The sequence below is a fragment of the Mustela nivalis genome (genome assembly GCF_964662115.1).
Source record: "Mustela nivalis genome assembly, chromosome: 5".
Classification (NCBI taxonomy): Eukaryota; Metazoa; Chordata; class Mammalia; order Carnivora; family Mustelidae; genus Mustela; species Mustela nivalis.
In genome coordinates, this window is record NC_139024.1 from 1,856,098 (window position 1) to 1,862,287 (window position 6,190).

Sequence of the window (6,190 nt, forward strand, 5' to 3'; positions counted from 1 at the left end):
CGGAGCTGGTGTGTGCCTGCTCCCCGCGGACCATTCCCTCTGGGTTCTCAATCCCGGGGCCACCCGCTGACGGCCGACCTCACCGCGGACCGCTGGCCGGCTCCCTGATGGAGGCCCGTGGGCTGGCTCCCGCGGCGGTGTCCTCAGCCTTGGGGTGGAGGCAGAGGGAAGGATGCCGAGGGGACGAGACGTCAGGGAGGGAAGGGCCCCGAGAACAGGTGTGGTCCCAGCAGGTGCTCCCGCTGCTGCCCAGCCCAAGGCTGCTCCCAGCCGTGCGTCCCTCCTGCCCGCTGCGGGGGCTCTCCCTGCCCCAGCCTGGAATTGCTCAAGGGCTGCATGCATGGGTGCGACGACGCTCCTGGGCACGGCCCTCAGGGCCCGCGAGTGCCCACATCCTTCCACGGTGCGGCTGACGGGAGCCTGCCGACCTCCCTGTGCCAGTCGCCCACACGGGGCTGTGCCGGGCCCAAACCCGGACCAGCTCCGGCTCGCCCGGCAGGTGCAGGCCCACGGAGCCACTGGCCGGGAGTGCCGGACGGGGCTCTGGCCCCTGGGCTGGGTTCTGGTCCCCTGCGTCCGGCTTCTGGAGCTGAGCTGGCCTGGCTTGGCTGCTGCCCTCGCCCTGCTCCGATGGGCACTGGGCGTGCCCAGCTGCAGCCCTCCTGCCTCCAGGCTCAGCTCCCGTGGGGGAACTGCCCTGCACACAGCCCCCGCTGGCCTCCCGCCACAGGGTCCCCTGCATCTCTGCACTTCTCTGGGCCCGGGCTGCTCAGACAGTGGGGGAGCTCACTGCACAAGCGCAGAGACAACCCCAAATGACGGGGTGCGGGGAGGGAGCCGCTGGGGCTCTGCCCAAGTTCCCCCACTGTGGACGCACCCCCGCGCCCAGGGCCGGCAGCCGTGAACTTGGGTAGCCTTGGTCGCCTTCCATGTTCCCCCTTCCCTCCAATTTACCCCCCGCTTTCAGAGGGCCCCGGGCAAGGCCTCACCTAGCCCTGCTCATCAGACCAGCAGGCCTGTGCTTCCTTATCTCCACATTGATGCTCCCAGTGGTGCCGCTTACCGGAGGCCTGAACTCCCTTCTTGAGAGCATCATGGGCCTGTCTGAGGTCCAGCGGAGTAATCAGGACAAAGGCGACCCACGTCTGCAGTCGATGCTCCCGCAGGGAGTCAGCCCTGTCCCCACGGGAGCTGAGCCTGGAGGCAGGCGGGGTTGCAGCCGGGCACGCCGGGTGCCCATTGGAGCAGGAGGCCAGCAGTGGTCTTCCCAGGGCGAGGGCAGCAGCCAAGCCAGGTCGGCCCAGCTCCTGAGGCCCGATGCAGGGGGGGGGCATTCAGAACCCAGCCCGGGTGCTAGAGCCCCATCCAGCACTCCTGGCCGGTGGCTCCGTGGGCCTGCACCTGCCCTGCGAGCCGGGGCTGGGGGGCGCCTGCTCCAGAGGGCCGTCAAGGATCCTGGACCAGAGTATACCTCCCGGAGTCCTCGGAGGTGGATGGCTTCAAGTCTGGGAGGGGAAGGAGTGATTTGGGAGTGGGTCCCCACCTGAGTTCTGCTGCGCGTTCCCGAGGAAGCCCCCAGACTCACGATGGTGACACCAGCACCAAATCCAGCGTTTGGACTTTGAACCAAACCTCAATAGCTGGGCCCTTTTGAAATTACAGTCGTTGAAAGTGAGGTAGACTTTGGATTTTAAGTTCCTATCAGGAACTACTTTAGGTCCTTATCATAAAAGCAGGGGCAGTAAAAAAACACGAACCTCAGGGTGGGGAGTCGTGGGTTCCCTCCGGGCGGCTTCCCGCACCTGCTGCCCCGTCTGCCTCGTTGGTGGCTCTCGAGTCTTCGCGGGGCAGCCCTGTGTCCCTGCAAGTGTGTGTTCCCAGGGGTCGGTTAGCGACACCCGTGCTCAGAGGCCCCGTGACAGAGGATGGACGAAAGGGAACGACCCCGACAGGCTGCGGGCCCGGCACCGTTGCGGAAAGAGCAGCAGGACTGTGTAGACCACCCACACCCTTGGCCGCCGCTTAGAAGCGCAGCCCCAGACCAGACACAGCCTGCAGGCCACACCTGGGCACAGATTCTGTGAACACGGCATTCAGCTTCGGCGTGAGAGGGGAGATCCGAGACATGGATCCGTCGGTCGCCTTTCTCACAGCCTGCTTTGGACTGTCACAGCCGAGCAGAAACACGGCAACGGGGACTTCCCGTAAAACCACCTGGGCTCTTGGCACTGCTGCGTGTCATGCTGTCCCCCATGTGAGCGCGGCCACACGCCGTCGGCCCGCTCGGCGCCTCCCAAGGCCTCACAGGGTCTGGTCACTAAGATGCCTTTTTCTCGAAAACGCAGCCTGTGTTGCTGGGCTTCCCGTGAAAGGAGCTTGAACGTGGCAAACGCAGTCCATGACTGGGAAGGACATTGTCCTGGCCCCCAGCACCCGTGACCCGTGCGGGGGTCTGGGTTTATGCAGCGGTGGCTTTCTGACAAGGGCAGGGAACCCGCAGCCGGCACCGTCCCTGCCCTGCATGCCCCGCGGAAGCACCTGCGGGCCGAGCCCTGCCATGCGCTCAGACACCTGCACACCTCCCGGCCTTGTAACCCAGCCCTGCTCCCCGTGAACGCCCTGGTCAACCTTCACTGTCTATGGACTGTAACGTACAGACAGAAAAGTGCACTGACCGCGCCGGCTCGGTGAATTTCCACAAACTGAGCACACCTGTGTCCTCAGAGCCCAGATTAAAACTGGAACACGGGGGACCCCAGAAGACTCTTGCCCCCACAGTGCTGCTTTCGGAAAACTCTTCGTCTTTCCTATTTTGGGACTTGATGCAAACGGCGTTTGTGTGTCATTTTCATCGTGTTTTTTCCCCACTAAGTTTACTGTAAAATGCACCAGCGATAACACGACGTTTGTTTAGAGGTGGAGATGAAGACACCGCGCGGTGTCAGGTCAGTGCGTGTCGTTGCTGGAAATGCCGAGGAATCATGTGGTAATGACTCAACTTTAAACCCTGAGACCCCAAGGTGGACAGGAAGGACCTGGCTGAAGTGATGATCTTATGGGTCTCTGGGGAAACCAAGAGACAGCTGCAGGGGGTGAGGGGCCTCGGGGGAGGGGGGTGGGAAAGGGGTGAGGGCGGGAGGCCAGAGGGGGAGAGGGGGTGAGGGCAGGATAGCGGGGGAGGGGCCGCGGGGAGGGGGTGAGGGCAGGGAAGGGTGTCATGGCCGGGGAGCTGGGGACGGTGAGGGCACTACAGTAGAGGGTGGGGGTGCTGGGGACGGTGAGGGCACTACAGTAGAGGGTGGGGGTGCTGGGGCCGGTGGGGGCAGCGAGGCGGAGGGCCAGATGGCAGGTCGGACCATCCCGGGTGAGGAGCTGTGTGCTGCGAAGGGAGGCTGGCCGCACCTGCTCTCTTCGCACTGCCCGGGGGTCCCCAGCTGCCAGGTGGCCCCCGAGGGCCCTGCCCCGCGGCAGACAGTGAGCCAGGCTCCATGTGGCCCGCGGCCGGACGTGCTGACGTTGGCCAGTTGGGAGCGGCTCTTGGGAGCTCTCAGGACCGTGAGGACAGCCAGCACCCTGGGTCCCTGGTGGCCCGGCCGGAATCTGTGCCGTTCCCTGCCTGTCGTGGGGCCTTCATAGTGGGGACGCTCTAGGACTCAGGAGAAGTGGGACAGTGAGGTCCCCTGGGTCACCGGCCTCACACCTCCTGCACAGAGCAGGCCATGCCTCACGTCCACCCTCACGAGCCGTCCTTAGCAAGGGGACAACAGACGGGGCTGTGTGCGTCCGCAGGGCTGCACCTCGGCCGTCGCGCAGGGAGGTGGCGCGAGCTTGGGTCCTCGGGGTGCGGGCTTCCCCCCGTGGCTGTGCGACGTGGCAGCCAGGGGACCTCGCCCTCAAGCCGACTTCCAGGCCCGGCGGTTGGAGGACGAGCTGATGGCGAGGAGGCCGCAGCCCCAGCTTCCCCGTTTCCCTGAATCGCCTCCTTCAGGCACATTCGTGATTTTGGAGGTTTGGAAATAAAACGACAAAGTTAAATTTCCACATAAAGAGCCAAAAATCATCACTAGACTCACGTTAAAGGCCCCCCAGGCGACTCCCTGATCAAAGGTTGAGTCGAGCCCCTCTTTGGCCACAAAGCAGCTGCTACTCTGGGGGAAACATAGGGGTGCCGGGTGAACGGAGCCCTGTCCCGCCTTCCAGAATGTTCCGGCCTCAGGGAGCCCTAACAGCAGGAAAGTTATATGCTGGCCGGGAGGTGCTGGTGTCCTAGGATAGGTCACTTATGCCCCAAATCACAGCTTCTGGCTCGTTTCTTGCTTTGTTTGGAAGCATTTCCTTTAGCATCAGGAAGACTATGGTCCTCCGGGCGCCCCACCGAGAACAGGGCAGAGCCCCCTGCGTTCAGATTAGACGCGCTCCTTGCGGGAGGTGGCGGACCTGGCCAGTCCGCGCGGGGTCCTGTCCCTGAGGTGAGAGAGGGTGAAGGGAAAGCCCACAGCCGCCCGCGGGGGCACAGAGGGCAGGACTCACGGGGACAGGTGGTCCCGGGCCACGAGGTGGGGTGCACGCGGCTGGCTCCCGGGGCCCACGGACGCCCGCAGAGCCTCCACACACAGAGGCAGCCTCGCGGGGGACGGCATCGGGGGGCTCTGACTTGAAACCACCAACTGCCCAGGACATGTGCCTTTGACACGGGACATAGGCTCCGGGGGGCTGAGCACATCGGCGCCTCTGAACTTGGGGTTCTGTAAGAGTCACAGTCAGTCGAGTGCGAGCTGCCATCGGGACGGGGCGCCTCAGCACCTCTGAGTACCAGCCACACTCCGGGCCGCACGGGGGCTACGGCTGTGCCTGGGGGACCTCGAGCTTGACCAGGAGCCCAATTAAGAGGCGTGACAGCTGGCGCCGGAACCCAGGGGGATGGGAGGTGGGTGCGGTCAGAGGCAGAGGGCCCGGCGCCACCGCGACTCCGGGAGGCCGTCCATCTTCACGTTTCCGGAGACGGGCTGGGTTTTAGCAGAACGACGAGGACACAAGTCATTTAAAGGTAATTGCAGCTTGACTGGTTACAAGCCTGGCAGCTGTTTATAAACGCGCTGTTCCTGTCATTAGCCAAGCCCGTCCGATTGCTGTCCCTGCTCGGGGACGCGAGCTCTGTCCACGCTTTGTAACGTGGTCTGTGACACAAATAGCCGCACTCTGCCTCTTGGGATAGAAACAGGGAGAGGAGAAATTATGAATTAGTTAATGGCCTTCTGCTTAAGGTTCTTTCCAACAAAAACATAGTTCTTAAGTTAAAAAATAAGTCCTTGATATATTTAATTGGTAAGAAAAACATTAGAAATTGAATTTAACTTCCAATTTTCAGTTGGAAAACTTTTATCCATTTAAAAAATGAGGGGAGTCAGCGACAGACATGCCGACGCCGTGTGGTCTCGGCGCTGCCGAGAGGCTCTGTGCCGCTCAGTAGGTAAATTATCGAAGGAAAACCTGATCTCCTCAAGAAAGGAGATCTAAAAGAACCCCTCAATTAGCAGCACATCTCATCCCAGAATAAAGATTTTGTTTTTACATTTAAAAGTAGCTCCCTTTTCAAATTTTAAAAGTAATAAATATACATTATGGAGATGTTTGAAAAAATAATGTCTTCAGCCAAAATAAAATTGCAGGCCAATTGTACCTCCTCTCCTCCAGTTTGGGGGGAAACCAGTGTACTCTGGGGATTTCGTTTTGATCTTTTTTCTGTACGACAGAATTGGGATAATACAGCATATTGGTGACTCTGAGTAGAGGATGTACCTTAAAACTCATAAGTAGAACTTGTCATAAACACAGAGACGTAGGCCATGGGCACACACGGGGGAGAAGCCTTGCTGCTTTTCCTTAGCATTGTTGTGAACCTTCTCTGAGGTCAGTAAGTATTCTTCAAGTCATGTTTGTCTGAATGGCTGCGTAGTTTCCCATCAAAGGAACCCCCCCCCCCACAATTAATTTCTCCCTTCTCTTGTTCTTGAACCTTAGGGACCTACTATTTCATGGTTATTAATAATACTACAACAAATATCCTTATATCTGCAACTTTGCTCATTCCTGATTTTTCCGTGGGCTCAGAGAACCAGAGTAAATGGGACATAGCATTTAAGGTATTAAGCCTCCTGGTAAGTATGGGCAAAACTCTTTCTAGAAAAGT